General features: G+C 40.8%; 1 protein-coding gene across 2 annotated transcripts in view; it reads right to left on the bottom strand.

The window, feature by feature from the left end:
- The window catches only part of sema6cb (semaphorin 6Cb), a 125,187-nt gene extending 115,023 nt beyond the window's left edge, over nucleotides 1-10,164 (bottom strand). For both annotated transcript variants that reach the window (XM_084053092.1, XM_084053093.1), the window contains exon 1: nucleotides 9,954-10,164. The gene's annotated coding sequence lies outside the window, so the exon portion shown is untranslated. The remainder of the gene's footprint in view (nucleotides 1-9,953) is intronic.
- Nucleotides 10,165-18,671: the final 8,507 nt, after the last annotated feature.

Here is an 18,671-nt window from a genome sequence, read left to right as displayed (position 1 = left end):
ACGTTGAATCTGATTATCAGTCCTATGCTAACCACACTACTGCCCTCCCAATTGGCTATTATCATGCTAATCCGAGAGAAAGAGGTGGAAAAATAAATTTTCCTGAATGGGAGTTATAATAGGAAGTAGAAACCTCCAGAGTCGAATGGAGTCAAAAGAGGGCATATTCAGTCTACGGTACTCTAGTCTGGCAAACAGAGCTGACAAATGGACATGGACATTATGCTGGCTGGTTAATTAAAAGAACATAGCCTAATTAAAAAAGATATTTCTGGCAAATGGTCTGCCTCAATGCAATAGGTGACCTATGTCTCCTCGTGCACATGTTCAGCAGAGCAAAGTCAGTTTCTCTATTAAAGATTCAATTTTCACATCAGAGAAGCTCAAAGGGTCAAACCAAAAAATGCAGAAGGTGTTAGGAAATCATTGCAGTGGGAAATGTTGTTTAATAAGACATGACTTCCATCAGAGAACCAATAACACTTGCCACTGGAGGTTTGGTTAAACTTCATTTCACAGTTCTTTGTCAATTCTTCCTTGGCAATTTTTCTGCAAAAAAAAAAAAGCAGCAAATTAAGCAGATCTACAAGGCATGTTGGCGAGCTTATAGATTTGCCATTTTCAAATAGTAAATAAAATCGGGATCAAGTAAACTACATTTCATGAAAGAACGCTTGGACCATGTTGGACATCTTTCTTCCACCCTGTCACCTATCCATCCATCAGTAAGCTTTGATATTACAGTAATATTGGGGTTTGGCAGTCCGAGTCTTGTTGTTTACCCTGAATTCTTCATGCTGTCAGTCACCAGCAATCACCCCTCAGGGAGATGTTATTGAGGCAGAGAGATATAATGTGGGGAAAAAGCAATAAAAAGGGAGATCAAATGAAGCAGACAACGATGCAGTGGACCAGAGAATAGTCATGTGTGGCTGTGTGGGAGGCGTTATGTAGTGTCTGTGTGTCTAGCAGCAGAAAGAAGTGTTCCATGTCTGAGTGAATCAAAGAACACACAGTTTGGCTAAAAACAACCCTCACCACAACATGAATACACACACACACACACACACACACACACACACACACACACACACACGCAGTACACATGAACACACACGCATAGGTGTCTCATTATGACTGAATACAGCGGAGAAGATTAAGTAGGGGGGTCTGGGGGATCCTTGGAATTCACAGCACGAGAGAGAGAGGTTAGAGAAAACTATATCAAAGATCTAGGCTATTTTCATATAAATTACATCCATGTATTCCAGCCTGAAAATGTATTTTAAACTTAATAATGAATTGGGGGAGCAGCAACGGGGGAGCAACATCCCCCTGAAAGCTGAATGGGCGTTGGGAGATTTTTCTTCACTGGAAGGGGTGGCTAATAAAAACCTGACAAAAAAGATAATAAAGACTTATTCTTTTGTAGTAGAAGCTCAAAATGATGGTTTGTTAACAGTCAAAGTGAATAGGAGAATAGACAACCATACCAGCCATAGTCAACATTTGCCTGTGTTTAGCTGATGGCTGAAGGTAATTTCTTTCCCTGGCATGTGAGTGAGTCAACACATAGTTAACCTGACACATACCCATGGAATGGGAAGAGGCAGCAGAGTGAAGGAGGGTGTATTTTACTCACCCTGGACTGGTGCCCAGTGTGGATTTATATGACACTAACTGAAGCCACCACTCCCCTCCCCACAACCCCCCAGCACTCTGCCCCCTCAGACTGGTTTAAAAATAGTCCCAATTTAAGGGAATGGAGCTTAGAGTTCTGAGAATCCGAGTAAAATAATCGTCCCAAAGAGTCGAGTAGCCTTATACCATGTCCAACCACTTGATAGTCCCTTCACAATAGTGACCACTAAGACCAGCACAAATAATATCATGGTGCAATGGCAAAGCAGCAGTCAGTATTATGTTGCCCATGCATATTTACATACAAGTGACAAATGTAGATATATTTAAACTTTTCCACCAGTAAATAAAAAAGAAATACAATATATACACTGTATTTGTAAAGTAAATAACATTTAATTCATTGAATGTACAGTGTGGTCTACTTGAACAGGAATGTGATTGGCCTTTCTTCTTTTTTTCTTCCCAGAAACAAGGTCAACGACTGCTATTTTTGGAAAGTTGGGGAATTGGATACAGGTTTTGGAGTATGCTAATAAAATCCTCATTGACAGTATGGTTCAATAGGCGCGTGCCAATTTCCAAAAAACTGTCAGGTTTAATCATAACACTTATATAAATGAGAGTTATGTGAATACCGGCCACCTTTTAAGTGTGTTAAGAACTTGAATTGGATATGATGAGGCATTACCGTATGAAAGCAGAAGCTTTGGGGCGGAAGAGAAAAAAAAAACCTTATCTTAGGTTTTTAATTTCCTGCTTCATTTCACGTTTCAGGACCATAAAAATTCTCATTTTGAAAAAATGCAATAAGCAACAATGAGACATGATCATAACTCAGAATAAGTTCTACAGTAACTAAGAACTACTTATTTTCCACCTCCTTCACCCAGTGGGTCTAATTGCCATACAGCACCAAATGTGACAAGTTAGACAATTGCTGTGCTACAGATTTTCAAAAATAAGAACTTTAAAAAAAAAAAAGAATAGTCTGTAAAAATTAGATTTCTAACTCTCAATCTGCCTCAAACTCTTACCTCACTTTCTTTTGCACGAACCCTCTGCTCTGCAGATCTGTCATGCACGCTCACAAATTATGACTGGTTTTCCAAGAACAACAGTTTGCATGCTCCCACATTTAAATTCCTGGAATATGTTCAGTGCACTGCTTTTCTTGCGGATTTTGCTCTCAATCCGCCAACAAGACCAATTCTAATTTGGCAGAAAACATTTGCAATTCATTTTGAGACTTCGATGCTGTTGATTCACTCCCTTTCAGGCCTATCAGAGGATAACCTCACCTGTATCAAATCTATACGTAATACTTAATGCAGAACCATTGAGACCTAAACCTTGAATGGACCAAGGTGTTGTCGGACAATCGGGCCGCCAAGTGTATGTGTTGAGTGTGAGAGAGAGAGCGTGAGAGATGGAACTCACTCTTTTCATTTCACAAAGGAACATCAAAATTGATAAGATGACAAACTTTTATTTGACAGTGTACATCACTCCTGTAGTGAGTTTTGTGCACTATAATGATTTGGGTCGAACGTGACACACTAGTAACAAAAACAGAAATGTACTGTATACTAGTCTACTGGCAGTGTTTTTTTTTGTGGGTTTTCCCTCATTGAAAAAAAAAACGTCCTCGCTCCAATTTTGGTGGAAAAGGGGTGTAACGTTATTCATTATGGTGACAAGAGTTATTTCCTCTCACGCAGGCAGAACAGCGCCATCAGCTGATAGTCAGCTATAGTCTGTGCATTGTGTTTGGAGCAACTTTTACTAGTGAGACGTCACCCAACGTCTCATGACCTCATCTCCCGATGTAGTCCCAGTTAGTCAGGACAAGACAGCTTGGTCTGTTCAGCAACTGAAAATGAAAACTTCCATCAAGCCTCATTACAGCAATTATGTGGGGTTTCTCTTTTCACCACTGAAAGTTGTTTTAAGTCTAGCACTCACTGTACACTACAACACCTTCACACAAACACATTCTGACGATCTGACAACCAATTGTTCTGAAACATCGGTTAAGCAGGAGTTTGGTGAAGTCAAGGGGGCGACTTGCTCCATTTTCTGCATGAGCGACTGATCACTGAGGCAGGAGGCCTGCTCTCATTATGAAGTGATTAAGAGATCATTTGGGGCACAAACCACTGCACCTTAACTGCCCCCACAAGGAGTTCAAAAATCAATAATCAGTATGTATGTCCACCAGCAATTTACACCAACGCTTGTTTCATTACCTGAGGCATTTGCTCCTATTAAATGAAGGTGCAAGTGGAATATATTTAGAGGGGAAATTGTATTTACGTGCTCACCAACCATAGTGAGAAGTAGCATTTGCTGATATCTACATTATCTATATCGTTTGGGAGTTAATGTTATGCTATAGAGCACCAAGCTTTTTAAAGAACATTTAGGACTCTTGGGGTTGTATAGTAGGTGATGAACCTGTATAGAGGTTTTGAAAGTACTCCTACAAGATGATCATGGAGTCCATGTGCACACAAAGTACTCAAGATACTTCTTCACATGAAATATGCATGAATCATTGCAAGGCTTAAAGTCAGCATAATTTACCTTTCCCCCCGTTCAGCTTAGCCTTTTTTGTCTCTCTCACACACACACACACACACACACACACACACACACTCCTTGTTCCACAAATCAAAGTGTGTTTGTGTTACTTTCTCCCCAATACTCTGCAGTGAGTGACTATAGGTAATGTTTCCTTCAATGAAAGGGCACCCGATTCAGCAGCAAAGATGTTTTTCAAGAGAGACAAACAGGGCACAGCAACAGAATCTACAAGCATTACTGACTGAAGCATACCCAATTTACAAAGAAAGCCATAAAACGAACATGACTCATATGTGCATGACTCACATATGAAATAAAGAATACCTAAGACCTAAACATTGTACACAAACAAGTAATTTAGGATGAAGCAAAAACATTTTATACACACAAAAGATTCTTTCATGGCCAGGGACATGAGACCTTCCCTGACCCAAAGACATAGCCTAAGTCTGAGGTAATTTGCTGACATGGCTATTTACAGGTTATATTTTCCCTCTAATTGCTGGAATACTTCCACTGTGCTTCACGAAGCGTAACCAGACAATCCTGCAGTGTTCTTGCTGTTCTGTATGTGGCTGTAGCGGGTTGGCAACAGGAGCCTAAGTCGATGTTTGACAAGGGGTTAACGTTTCTGAAAAACAGCTCGACAAAACCACAGGAAGACAGCCAGTCTGGAAGGACGGACCATGGCCTGTCACTTGTCCAGAGAGCAATCCACAACCGCTCTACATCTTTTTCCCTCTCTTCCCCCTTCCCTCTAGCCTTTCACTGAACTTGAGGCTTTTTCATCCCAAGTTTTACACACTCATCAGCTTGACTACAATTTCCCATACCGCGCTAACCACACAAGGGGCGCAGGAGGGAAGCTACCGCACGCCTGTTTTTGGAATCAGATGTAATTATGAGAGTGCCAAGGTCTCAAATCTAATAGCTGATGATTGGAAATGTGGAAGACAGTATTGTCAGTATTGAACACAGCCACTATATCCACCTTGATTTATAGCGGACTGAAATTACAACAGTAAGGACTATGTTATTATTTAGCTAGAACATCTTTGAATGTCAACTGTATCAACATGGGCAAAATAATAAGCATAAAACAGGGCCACTGTAATTTGCACAAAGCTAGGCCCACAGTTGAAAAACTTTAAGTGTTGGTAAACTGCAGCCTATTCCCCAGCCTGATGCAGGGCAGCACAATGATAAAAGACCCTGTTCGGCTGCACTGCAGAAGGCACGAGGCAGAGCTGCCCACTTTCCTTAACGTGTCCATTTGTAATGCTTGATGCAACATGTTAATGTGATTTCTTGCCAGCCACCTTCCAAGGAGGCTAGACTTGAAGGCCAAGGCCCGGTGGCCTCAGTAGATAGCCTGAACAGGCCTGTCCAGTGTCATCCCTGGGTTATGGATGGCAGGAAGCCTCTGGGGCTGACAGGTAATAATTCACTCCCCAGGGGTCCTGCACTCTTCACTGGACACAAGACCGAAGGCATAGAAAAAGAGGGAGTGGTTAGCCTTGGAGCCCTCACCCCCCCCATCCTTACCACCATCTCCTTCTGCTACCATTTTCGTCAGGTACTGGAGTACCCATATGCTAGTAATACAGTTGCCTTGGGCAATTCATCATTCTGAACTAAGTTTAATATCACAAGTATTCTTCTAAAATGCAGCTGCTTTTTTCAACCAAAACTGTTCTTCACTTGAGATTATGCGAATGTAGGCACAAATACCATTTGCGATTTTGCGTACTAGCCTAAGCAGTTTATTTTCGGGGGGAGGGGGGACTTGACTGTACTTGACAGGAAGGGAACAAAGCCTGCCGAACACCCCAAGAGGACCACAGCCACCAGTCCTTGGGTAGGAATTTATTTCAACCATCATTACCCTGGGGAACATTATGGAGCCACCATGGTTTGTCCCTGCACCAGGTCTCCCCTCATTGTAAACCAAAGCTAGTGCTGAACTGGAAATCAGAAATAAAATAATTACAGATGGGTTAAATGCACCATTAACCATGCTAACTGAGCAACAAATCTCGCAGAGCTTAAAGGAGAGTCAGTCGTACAATAAGTAATTTTCAGAGATGGTGGGCAAATGAGTGCTGCTGGTAATTTGCTCGTGTCAACAGGATGCAGTTCTCTAAATGGTCTGTTAACCCATTAAGACCTGGGTCAGATTCTACAAATGCCTTCTAAATCAGTAGCTCTCAAACATTTTCATGTCAAGGACACCGGCGAAAATGAAGTGTATTTGGCCACGGACCCGCCCCCATTTGAAAATGTTTTGTGCCAGGGACCCCCAGAAGATTTGTGTAAAAAAAAATGGCAGATTGTACAAGCTTGCAGAGTGGCACAAAGTGATGTGCTGTGAACTTGTATATCTGCTATTTTGAACATGTTTTTGAAAAATCGTGTTCTGTTCTAAATCCTAAGAGTTAAATATATATATATATATATATGTATATAGATACATACACGCTTTCCCTGTTTTAATGGGTAAATGGCTTAAAAACAAATGCAGGTGTTGCATAAATGGTAAAGCCTATAGGTGATTTCTGTATAGCAACCAGTTAATTAAAATCAAATTTAGTTTATTTCCTGTTTTCAGTGTTCAAAATAAGAATCAACTTTGTCACATCACAGGTTTACAGGTACAAAGAAGTGGGTGAAATCGTTTTTGTGCAAGCTCCATCGTTTTTGTAAAGAAAAAGTAGAGGGGTGGGGGTCAGACAGTGGGGCAAGGAGGAAGAAAATCCAACAGTAAAGAAAAACATGTCAAGGATAGCCAAAAATCAAAGATACCTATATACAGTATATACACCCACGGCATAATCCAGCTGGTACAGTACGTACATGAGGTTAGACATAAGGCAGGTCCACATAGCAGCAGGTATGCTGCTGGTACATATCAGAATTCAGACAGATACACCATTTACCAGTCAGATGATTATAGAAGAGGAAAATGTATCAAAATATCTGTTGCTAATTCACACCCTGGGCAGAGAGTACATCTTTGTTTAAAAAGACTTATAATACAAATATAATACAAAGAAATAGATCTCAATCTCTCAGCAGCCAACAAGTAGCTAACATGCATGTTTTAAGAGTTGCTTTCTTAATCAGAAGTGTCAAATAACAGTACAAAACCACAAGCTATCCTATAACATCAACAAGAAGCGAGTCCTGCATGTCATCCAATGCGAGTAGATGAACTAAGACGTGGACGTTTTTAAACAATGTGAGGGCCATTTTTCAACAATTTAAAACTTTGAACTCTGCAATCCAGCCGTGTCTTCAACAACAGTATTCTAGCAGTGCTTACAACTGGTGCATCATTTACACAATATGTTATGCAAACGGTTACAGATCCATCCAAGAACATATCTACCTAAAATCACAATGACAAAGTATTGGCTAGTGATGAATTATGCCTCTAGTCTAGGGGTCTTCAACGCGGGGTCCTCAGAGTTACTACAGGGGGGGCCGCCAAATCTTCGTGTGATAGGATATTTTTTTTTGTTTTAACCACTTGAACCCTAGCATCGCTATTTTGAGGGGAACTTCAGACAAAAATAGCAGGTCTACAAGCTCACAACGCCTCGCTTGCGAGCTTGTAGGTTGGCTATTTTTCGCCAAGAGGTTTGGTGTAGAGGGAAAAAAGAGCAGACCAAGTACTAAGTGAAAGGTCAAGTTCACTAAGTATTTACGGTTTATATGGTTAAATGTCTGAAAAAACGAACTATATGAAACAGTTTAATCTGCAACACAATTTCATACAATATGTAGAGGGGGTCCCTGCATCATCTCTCTCTCAGCTAGGGGGTCCTTGGCCTGAAAAACATTGAAGGCCCCCCTGCTCTAGTCTATACAGAACAGCCAAGGAGGGAGTCCCATGCATTCTCTATATCTGTAAAAGATGTATCAAGTGCAAGCTAAGTATCCATATAGAGCAGTGGTTCTCAAACTTTTCCATGTCAAGAACCCCCAAATTTATATGTATTTGGCCGCAGACCCCCATATGAAAATATTTTGTGCCAGGGACCCCATACAAGATTTGTGTTAAAATGTTTCAAAAAAAATGTAAATGTTGAAACATTTTTGCAAGATTTACTTTGAAAATAGCAGATCTACAAGCTCACAACACCCATTTTCAAATAGCCAAAGTATATCGGGCTCAAGTGGTTAAACTGAATTGAATGCAAAATGTACTAATTTTGCTGGGAACCCCCTGGTACCCCCCAAGGACCCCTGGAGGTCTCGGACCCCACTTTGAGAACCAATGCTATAGAGAGCTTTTCTCTTTAAAGCTCCAGGATATCTCATGCATTCTGCAACCAAACCACGGAGAACGGGTTTCTAATCTGTGTTTATAGGTACTACTACTAATAATAATATGCTTCTTCATGAACCTAACAGCGAAAAAAATATCAAAATGAACGCAAATTATTTTGTTACTGGCAGAACGTGTATTTGCAGAGTGTAGCTTCAGGCAATAACAGTTAAGATATGTTAATAGGCTATTTATTTATTTTTTAAGTATGACAGCAAATCGTCTGTTATACGTTGCTAATATGTTAGCTGTCATATTTATTCCTATAATTCCTAACAGAAAATTTGCCATGATTTTGTTTAACAGAATCAATCTGGAATTCAAATTCCATTGACGTTTCGGGCAAGCCGTTAGCAATTTGGTCATTTCTGACAAGTTGGAAAACATCCTTGCAGAATAAAGAAGAAAATGTATCCTGAGTCCTAACCTTCTTCGATTAATAATTGCCATTGTTCTATCTGGTCAACAACAATGACAAAGCCGACGCAATAAGGAGCCTGCGTCAACATGATACGGTAATGATGGTAAAGAAAGGTGATTTTAGCCATTGTTATTTGCCGTTACACTAGCAGTTACTGCTTATAGTCATGATGTAATGCATGATAATAAGTCCGTCTGACAAACAAACTGCAGTGGAGAAAATAATAAATGTCCTGCATCGAGGTTAAAGATGGAGTTTGTGCGACATTCAGACCAACAACTTCTCTTAAACGTTGCATTTGCGGAGGAAAAAAAGGTGTCCTTTTCACAGAGATCAGACCACAGCTGTGCAGAGCATAGAGGGGAAACTTGGACCAGACTGACTGGAGGATCGGCTAATGAGCAAAGTGAACAGTGTTACCAGGTTTTGCTAGAGAAACAAGCACCCAGGTCTATGAAAACAAGCCCAAAAGAAGCGACAAGGCTACATGAGCATAACATAAACATAAACCATATACATAAACCTATGTACATCGGCTGTTTGAAAATAGCCGATCTGCAAGCTCACAAAAAAGTCTTATAGATGCATTTTTTTTAATGAGATTTTTTTTTAAACATTCTAACACCACAAATCTTGTATGGGGTTCCCTGGCATGAAATATTTTCAGATGGGGGTCTGCAGTGCAGAGAAGACAGATTCATTTGGGGGGGTCCTTGACATGAAAATGTTTGAGAACCACTGGTTTAAACAACATTTAGGAAACAAGTCCAAATAAGCAACTACACTTCAAAAACAACCCCGAAAAAACCGCAACCCACAACCACCAATAATTTCAAGCAACTTTACAGAAAAACAAGCCCAAAGTCGCTTATAATGCGCGTACATGGCAACCCGGAGGATAATGTACAGCTACAGCTGCAGCAGCAGCGGCATATACCGAGGCAAAGTACCAAACTACTTCTGTTTTGTTCTTACCTTATCCTTTCATTTTCCTTGTGTGGCTGGTAGTAAATGTTCGATTTGTTCTCGCAGAACAGATACTGTCGTAGATAGAAGCGTAACGGTCGAACACGAAAGTTGAAGCGCTGAAGAAAGGGATTTGTTTTTCTCCAAAAGCGTTAGTATTCCCAGAGTGCAGAGGCAGGCAGTGAAAAGAGCGCCTCTTACTACGAGACTCGCTGCAATCACAACACTTCAGCACCGACTAGCAGCTGCGCTTAGGCCACGCCCCCGTGGTGCACTTTGACAGGAGTCTCGGCCAATGCCACGCAGAGGTGCAACTCCCCCTCCCTTTTGATTGGACGTGGGGTTTAAAGTGCTGCGCCCCTCTCCGCCCACCGCGTCTTACTTTTCTCCAGATGATGAATGCCTGAACTGAACTGAACGAATACCAAAACGCTCACCCCAAAACACAGTCGCCCAGGGGCAAATCTGGCGGTATTCACCTGGTATGGTATTCCTAAACGTAACCCAAGTAAAACTATGCCTAAGCCTAACCTTATTCCTAAACGTAACCTCAGTAAAACGGTGCCAAAGCCTAACCTTATTCCTTTCCTAAACGTAACCTCAGTAAAACTATGCCTAAACCTAACCTTATTCCTAGACGTAACCTCAGTAAAACGTTGCCAAAACCTAACCTTATTCCTAAACTTAACCTCAGTAAAACTATGCCTAACCCTACATTTACTTCTAACCTTATCTCCTCAGTAAAACAAATTCAAATACAATACATGAACCGCTGGTCCGCGAAAGAAGTTGGTGGTGAGCATGTTTTGGGGCGAGGCTTCCGGTTACCAACTGAACACCAAACACCGAGGAGGTCGGAACCAACCCAACCATAATAATGGCTAAACCTTCCAATCAGAAAGTAGAAATGGGTATTTAAACAGATACATCATTGCACATGTTGGGAGGAGCTACATTTTGCCATGTGAATGTGAAACTTGTTTGGGAAAATTCAAAATAAATAAATAAATGCATTTACAGTAGGCTACATGACATGTAGCATACATGTAAAGTAGCCTACAGTACATAAATGTTTGCATATAATCTGCATCTGTTATATTATAAATAATAGCGGGTTTTATGCTACAACGTGTGCTGTCACAAACGCACAACATTTGTATACTAAAAATTATTCTATGTATTTAAAAAAAACACACCCTGTGTGAAGGTAGCGGCGCCTTTGATACATTTTGTCATCGATATGTGTTTATAATGTGTTTATAGCCATGTATCACGTGAAGCTTGACCAATCACTTTGTTGACGCACCTGACCAATCAGAGCGTTGACGGGTCTGACCAATCAGAGCGTTGACGGGTCTGACCAATCAGAGCGTTGACGGTGAACACAGACAAAGTCAGGTATAGAGCAGGATCCGCTCTATACCTAAAGGCTAGCGCCGCTAAAAATCACACCCTGTGTGAAGAGAGTGGTGCCTTTGATGAGCCCCGTATTGATGTTGTCATCAATGTTTGTTTATTGGACATACATACATACGGACACACGGACAAAGTCAGATATAGGAGTGGTTGGCACCACTCAAAAATCAAAGAATATGTATTTCGGGATCCACATGGGAAAAGCATGGCAGTCTGCATCTCAGACTTCATGAGACCAGCCTGTGATGTCATCTATGATGTCACTCGTCAATTACTTTATGGCATATAGTTATATAGTATGACTAGTTTGGGCAAGGTTTCATTTAAAACTAAACAATAAAAGCCTGGAGATCGAGGCTAGGTTTCATTCAACTCAATCAAAACCCTGAAATTAAAGTTAAATCACTCAAAAAGTACAAAATATAATATGTGGGAAAAAAAAAATTTATACTAAAATTAGGTACTTCTGTGGCTTGCTAGCATGCACAGGAAATTTGGCACTGTTCCAGCGTTTTGTGAGATTATCTGCGGACACTGCAGACAGACAGATCATCTTCTACACAGCTCGCCTCTGAGGAGCCACACAGAAAAATTAAAGTCTAACAGTTTGCATAGGATTTCGGATTGATTTTCAGACCACTTGGTTGAGAGATAAGCTGAACTTTTACTGGTTCTTTGCTCATTTCAGATCACGCTTTATCATGACATTCCACTTTAGCCCAGCAAGGCTGAGCCACATCAAAATGGCTGTGCATTTCTGGTCAGCTTTGAGTATATTATGCTAATAGATTCAAAGTCATTTCAGTTGGCAGTAAGATTGTTGTTGTGTGAGCTTGTCCATTGTGGTAAGGATCTTCTGCAGGGAGGGAGAGAGAAAACAAGCACTTGAGTAAATGATTTGGACCAGCATACAGTACATATACTGTACTGTCAACCTCTGCCAGTAAGGGTTTCCTGATTTTGGCAGGGGGATGATATAGAAGGACCTTTTCTCTCTTTTTGCTTCGCTCTTGTTTTCCCTGCTCTCTGGTTTAACAAGGAACCGGTTGCATATTTACACTCTGCATGCACCTTTAGAGCCCGGGGCTCCTGTAGCCTACTGCAGCAAACTAGAACATTTGAATAGTAGAGGATAGTTTAACTGTGTGCAGAGTACACAAACTGTATAGCTACAGTATGATGTCAACATAGGCTACATGTATATACAGTATGCAGTGCAGCGTTGTATTCTAAAGTATTCTAAAGTTAATATCCATCATGTATAATAAATCAGCTGGTAAAATGATTCCTGGCTTCAAAGTAAAGCTCACTATTGAGTGTACTTGCCAGTGCCAGTGGCACCAATCCTGAGCCATTCCTTTAACAAAGAGAAACATGTAGAGGATGCGTTTTACAAGACCAAGCCATCTAGAACATGGTTGTCATTACAATGTCCCTATGCATGTATGTAGTATATTATGTCCCTTCAAAAGTAGAACAATAAAATCATAGCTCACAGGTCCTGTGCATGATGTCATGAAACAGAAACAGACCAGGAAATGCTAAGTGAGACCCATGAAGAGAGTTAAAACTGTATTTTAGTTGATAATCCATTTGAAACCACCAGAATTCTTAGGAGGCAGCTTTGTACTTAAAAGGTTAAAGGTAGCTGTTTTGTCAATTTGGCAGTCTTGAACAACTAGACATGGATGCTCCATGGAGCGCACATCTCCACAAGGCTGGGTGGCCATCCCAGGGCTGTTTAAGTTGTGGGTTGCAACTGTGCAGCAGCCAAGGAGGGAAATAGTGGGTGTACGTACACAAAATCGATTTTGGCTCTGTGCTGTTTAGAGGCCCCTTAATTCTTTAACTGCCAGAATTTTTCTGAAAAGTGTCAAGCCACTGCCAGCTATTCAGAGCGTTTTTACTGACCTTTGAAAAATCATAGAATATTATTATCTTTCACAGCGATCCACCCGGCGATCACCTCATTACACGGGTCTCGGAGAATCGGAGAAAAACAAAGCGTGCCGTCAGGTTAATCCATTCCATAGTTATGGGCAGTTGAATGTGGCTTGTTTTTGCCAAAACAGCAGAAAGTTGTGATCAAGTGATTTCTGGGTGTACTCTTCTTGGGTGATCCTGGGATCATTCACAGGCTGCGGAAGAGCGCCCTCTATCGTAAAGCCACTGAAAACACAAATCTCGTCATTCTCGTCATTGGCGGTGTGAGCCATTGCAAAATATGACAAGAAATGTTGTCATTGGCAGTCAAAGAGTTAATATGAGATTCAAATTTGGGGTCGATCGAACGATGCGTTGTTAGTTTTGACTGTAACATTTCGATTGTACGTCCTATTATTCAACAAAATCATTAAAGTAAAGCAGGCTGCTGGTCCAGTATATAGCCAGTGGTGTGTTCTACCGCGTTACGCTATATACGTAGTGTGAGCTGCTGCAGAAACCTTTTTTAAATTCTGGATTCTAGATAGATACCTTTATTATCCCGCGGGGATATTTAGCCGCCCAGAAGCAGCACAGCAGCTTAAGGTTACAAAGTTACAGGTAAAGAGTTAGAAAAAGAAAAAGTACTGTTGTGTACAGCAAAAAAGACAAAAGAAAAAAACAAGAATCATAAACAATACAGAGCAACGGTAAACGGAGGTAAAAACAAATAAAGTGTCCACTACAGTCAGACACTTCAAATGTCTCAACGCATCTCGTCAAAAAACACAAATAATAATAATTATCAGTGCAATGCCAATCAAAAAAGTGTCCATTTGGTCAGTGCAAAAGCGTGAGAAGTTAAAGTGCTCACAGCGAAAACAGCACAAAGAACCCCACCCTAAGAATGTCATTAGAGGTCAGAGTCTTTGAAAAAAACGATTTATTCCAGGTTAAGTTACGGTTGTCCTGGCCAAGCGACTGTTGTGTGTCTCATTGTAGATCTTCAAAGCAACCGGCACAAAGGACTTTCCAAGTCTCTCACACCTCTGGATTCTGGATAACACCTGGATTGATTGATTGATTGTGAGGTCTCTTATTACAAGGACTAACAGATGACTAAATGTATTTGTGATCATTGAAATAAAATCCACCAGTATTTTCACTTATCATCATTTGAGAAAAAATACAAAAAGTTTAATGTTGATGTACAAATGGAATTCTTGAATAATATACATTGAAGGTAGGTCACCTGCCAGTGAGGAGCCCCCACCGGGAGGATAGAGCCTTCCTCCCACCCAACACTCCCTGCTGACAGGTGCCGCCCCAGCCCCTAGGAATAGGCCTACAGTACGTGCAGTGACAAATATCACCCACCAATTGTGTTCATACATGCTTGACAAAGCCAGATGCACCACGGTGGATTAGAAAGGTTTTGACAAATTGTAATGCAATGTCTTGTTCAGAAGATAACACCTTTACATTTGGACACAAATATTAATTAAATCAAATACATAATTGGGGCCCCCTTCCACACAACAAAATTAAGAGAAAGTCCACAGCCATTTTGGCCAATGTGATGAAGCCATCCTGATTTTCCCTGTATAGTGGGGCTTTGCCTCTGAACACTATATTGTGCATATTACAAAGATATTGCTATTATATTACTTATTTCTTAGGTAGCTGATTGGGGGGACGAGTTGGTCACTTGAGTCCTCGATGACGATGGTGAATAGGATAGTCCGGGGTGCAGGATCGAGGGATCTTGTCTGCTTCTCTTCTTTGAGGTTGAGATTACTGTATATCGGTAATCTCGATATCTTGAGTTCCTTTCTTGGAGTTAGATAAATAGGGATTATTCTGTGACGATAATCCTAGGCTTTAATCGAGTGGAATGCTACTTCTCACTTTGTTGAATAGTACATCTGACTGAGCTGAATGCTAATTCTGACTTTATTGAATAGTACTTCTAACTCTAACTCTCTTGAGAATATGCAACTATTCTGGTTTTATCTCTAGTCGGGCCAGTATATAACTAGAGATGTGATGTATGACTTCACGCTGGCATTGTGCCAGATAAGGTGGTGGTTCATGCTGGATGTCGTATCCTTTGTAACAGTGCAGCTTCATTCACAAATCTCCAGTAGTAACCAACAGTTTTGTCAATTGACAAATCAGTCTACTATAATACACTGTGTAAAAAAACACCTTAATTCACAAGCTAATAATTCAAATGGCAAGCTCAGCAACACATCACTGCTGACAGGAAGAAACATTGTACCTCCATATTTCATCTTTTAGTTTTTTCATAAATGAATGCCCTATTGTATGCTTCCTTATATGACAGTGTGAGTGTCAAGCAAAAGTAGGAAAAATAGTCGATCACGCAACACAAGCTTTATAACTGCTATTTTTCACTATTTTTGGAAATGCCCAAAATACCAGGTTGCAAGTGGTTAAGTCTGTCTGTGGGTTTTATACAATTTTAACTAATGAAAAGTATCAACAAGACCTTGTGGCTAACTACTGTACATTGGATCCATTGGTAAACAGGCTCTTTTTTCCATTTCCTGAAAAGTAATTGTTTTGGACATACAAGGTTTCCGCCCAACAGCAACGCAATACAAAATGTTATTGTGACAAGCATCCTAAAAACTGCAACCCACTTAGAATTAGAATCGACAATTGCACTGCAGTAGCCTAAGTCAACACATGCCTACGTAAGGAGAAAACATGTGAGCACAATGGCTGAATTCATATAATATAGATAGAATGCTAGAATCCAGGGGAATGACTAGGCATCTCTTGTCACCTGAGAGATGTTATATATCCATGTTTGGTCCTGTATAGACCTCTTGAACCTGAACTAGAAAAAAAGTGCTCTTGTCTACTTTTTTTTGTCTAATAAAAATATTGAAACAGAAAAAGTGCTCCTCGGAGCACCAGTCTCCGCCAGATCAGGTAGGTTAGTGTGTGCCAGCAATGTTCGGAATTCGCCAATCAGGCTGGAATGTGAAAAATCGGACGGATCTGTTTTGATCACTTGACTAAAGAGATAATATGTACCGATATATATATATATGTTTGCGTAATGTTTGGAAAACATTTGTAGGAGGAATATAACATTTTTTCTTTTGCAAAAATCGGCCTCCTGGTGGCGCTATGAAAGGGTGGCATTTGTTCCTCAACGTAGTGCAAATGTGCGTGCAAAGTTTCAACGCAATCGGACACTGCATTCATGATTTGAGGCATTTTGTTAAAAACGGGCCACTCCTGCAAACTTTAGATGTCAATCTTAGCCAATCAGGATGGAATATGAAAAATACAACGCATCCGTCTTGATCACATGACTATAGAGATCATGTGTACCGATTTGCGTAAAATTTTGATAAAATCTGAAGGAGTAATATCAAAGACATTGTTTTACATAAGTCGGCCTCCTGGTGGCGCTATAAAAGGCAGATGTGAAAAATTCAGGGCACAGGTTTATCCTTGGCCTCTAGGGAGTGCACATACAAATCGGCCTGTTATAGCGCCACCATGTGGCTGATTTGAAACATTTCAAGTGTCATTTCTTCCTCGGCGTTGTGAGAATGTGCGTGCAAAATTTCATGGAAATTGCATGCTGTGTTCATGATTTTAGTTCAAAACGGAGCACTCCTACAAACCTTTGAATCAATCTTAGCAAATCAGGATGGTATATGAAAAATCGGAAAGACCCGTTTTGTTTATGACTATAGAGATGCTGTGTACCGATTTGAGTGATGTTTGGACAAAATATGTAGGAGCTAGTGATGAGCGGGTCGACCCGTAACCCGCGGGACCCGCGGGTCAACCCGCGGCGCGGGTGGGTCGGGTCAGAATTTCAGAGGCAATTATGCGGGCTGTGGGTCAGCGGGTCAGCCGCTCTCACACGCAAAAAAAAAAAAAGATCACATGCTCTTGTTTTGTCTTTATTCCTAATAAGAATAAGAATAATAACAATAAAACAGTTTGAATACACTTGGGGATTATTTTCTAACCATGATTTTACAGAATAAAAAAAAAATCGCGGGTTGAGGCGGGTTGGGTTCCGTCGCGGGGCGGGCCGAGTCATGAAAAAACCCGACCCGCTCATCGCTAGTAGGAGCACTGTCTACATTTTTTTTGTTGCAAAAAGCTATAACAGGCCCATGTGAAAAACGGACGGACGGACGGACAGGGTGCAAAACATAGTCTCGGCCATGCCTTTCGGCCTGGCGGAGACAATAACAGCAGGGGGTTCTGACAGTTATGCTCAATGTTTCACTCCCTCCTTTTGTTGCAGAATTTTATTCCTTGAAATAAATCATAATAATAAAATTAAAATTTAATGGTAACTAGGAGAATCTTTCTCCTAGTTTCTTACCGGGTCCACGGTCTAGAAACGTTCCTTTAAAATCAAAGGGAATACCAGCAGGCATTGTGCCTTAACTTGCATATTGTTCTGTATGCTGCCTGTGCCAACTGAATAAAAGTGCCTGAATGACATTTGCATGAGTGCTGGTATTCCCTATGATACCCTATGCATTTACAAAGAACTGAAGGCAGTGTCTGTTACATTGGCCCAGGAGAGGGCAGAAATACAGTAGATTCAATTCAATATTGGATTTCTGAATATGAGTGTGGATAACGTTTGTGTGAATTCTCATTGAGTGTGAAACAGCATGATACATCAAATAATTAAGATACTAAAAAGATTCCTCACACCACACACATAGATTCAATAGTAATTGCCTGTGTAAGCCTACCTGAGCTAAATCTCTTTTTTAAATCAATGTGTCTGGCCTGATGTAATTAAACCAATAACCTCTAACATCTTTTGTCAGTCACCTCTACAAACTGACTGTAAAACACTAAGAACTGACAATGCTGTAACAATGACAGCCAAGAAGTCATAAAAGTATATTATCCAGTTCAGTACACCCTGATATACAGCTCAGCTCAGTGTGTGTGTGTGTGTGTGTGTGTGTGTGTGTGTGTGTGTGTGTGTGTGTGTGTGTGTGTGTGTGTGTGTGTGTGTGTGTGTGTGTGCGTGCGCGCGTGCGTGCGTGCGTGCGTGCGTGTGTGCGACCGTGCATGTGTGGGTGAGTGTGATTGTTTATGAGATCTTAATTCACAGCAGGTCTTTCGACTAAGATAAATGAAGCTACGTTTGCTGGTTTATCGCACTAATTAATTGGAGTCAACTCTAGGACAAAAAGTTAAGGAAGAAAAACAAATGTTGCCCCTCTTAAGTTTGATTTAACGACGACGGTGTCGCACTGTGAGAATAACTGGCAACGTCCAGCTCACAACATGTTGTGGATACGACGTGTTGTGAGCTTGTTGGTCTGTTATTTATTTTCATCATGCAAATACCATCATACG

Source organism: Gymnoscopelus microlampas (genome assembly GCF_963454915.1).
Source record: "Gymnoscopelus microlampas genome assembly, chromosome: 3".
Classification (NCBI taxonomy): domain Eukaryota; kingdom Metazoa; phylum Chordata; class Actinopteri; order Myctophiformes; family Myctophidae; genus Gymnoscopelus; species Gymnoscopelus microlampas.
Note: the sequence above shows the minus strand (reverse complement) of the source record. Positions and strands in the feature narration are given on the sequence as shown.